This window comes from Spinacia oleracea, chromosome 3 (assembly GCF_020520425.1).
Source record: "Spinacia oleracea cultivar Varoflay chromosome 3, BTI_SOV_V1, whole genome shotgun sequence".
Classification (NCBI taxonomy): domain Eukaryota; kingdom Viridiplantae; phylum Streptophyta; class Magnoliopsida; order Caryophyllales; family Amaranthaceae; genus Spinacia; species Spinacia oleracea.
Window position 1 is genome coordinate 53,200,721 of NC_079489.1, and position 1,147 is coordinate 53,201,867.

Sequence of the window (1,147 nt, forward strand, 5' to 3'; positions counted from 1 at the left end):
TGATGAGGGTTCTGGATATTGTTGCTCCTGTAGGATAGTAGAGGGTTGTTTTTGTAGCCCTCATTGTAAGAGTTGGAGAATGGGTTATTTTGTTTGTAGGATTGAAATGCGTTACATTGTTCAATAGAGCTTCTACATTCCTGTGCATAATGACCAGACATTCCACAACTTTCACAAACAGTAGCAGGTTGGGCACTCATTGCAGCTACACTAACAGGTTGGGCAGATTGAGCATTTGCTGCTTGCATATTATCAAACTTATAATGTAAAGCAGTCAATTGGGCAGCTAATTGTTCTATAGAGTTCATATCATGCTTACCACCCTTGTTAGATAGACCTCTAAGATTCCCATACTGTGCATTATGAATGGTTATCTCCTCAATCACCTCCATAGCTCTAGGCACCTCAAGTTGCATGAATCTCCCACTGGCAGCTGAATCCAAAAGACACCTAGACTCATTACCCAGACCATTATAAAACTGCTGAATCAAGAACCAATCATCCAAACCATGGTGCGGGCACTCTCTCTGCAAGTCCTTGAATCTCTCCCAGACCTCGAACAAACTCTCATCTGCTTGTTGAGAGATACCTAGTATCTGACCCCTCAGACGGGCTGTCTTCTCAGGTGGGAAATATTTAACATAGAATGCAAGGGCCAAGGACTCCCAATTAGTGATTTTCATAGCCGCCCGATTCAACCTATTGATCCACAACTTTGCTTTCCCACTCAGAGAGAAAGGGAAAAGTATTTCTATAGTCTGCTCCGGAGTCAATCCCTTTTGCTTGATGGTGGAACAGTATTGGATGAAGGACTGAATGTGAAGATTCGGATCTTCACCTGGTTCCCCACCGTACTGGCGTCTCTCAATCATGTTAATCAATGCAGGCTCAATCTTGAAGGTCTCAGCTGCAATAGAAGGCATGATTACCTTTGGTAGCACAGACAGACTTGGCTTAGAGTAGTCTGTAAGCCGTGGGGCAGGTGGTGGCGGAGTTTCATCACCCATCTCTATCTCTGAAACTAAATCTGTATCTGAAGGAAAAAGATCGCCAATATTATGATCAGAATCAGAGTAATTCCCACACTGTGCAATGAAAGTTCTTCGTCTACGAAAGGTTCTTTCGGGCTCAGGATCGAATGGAGTAA

The 1,147-nt window shown here is 43.5% G+C and overlaps 1 pseudogene; it reads left to right on the forward strand.

Annotated features, from left to right (window-relative positions):
* Nucleotides 1-504: 504 nt before the first annotated feature.
* On the forward strand, nucleotides 505-604 carry LOC130471006 (uncharacterized; annotated as a pseudogene).
* Nucleotides 605-1,147: the final 543 nt, after the last annotated feature.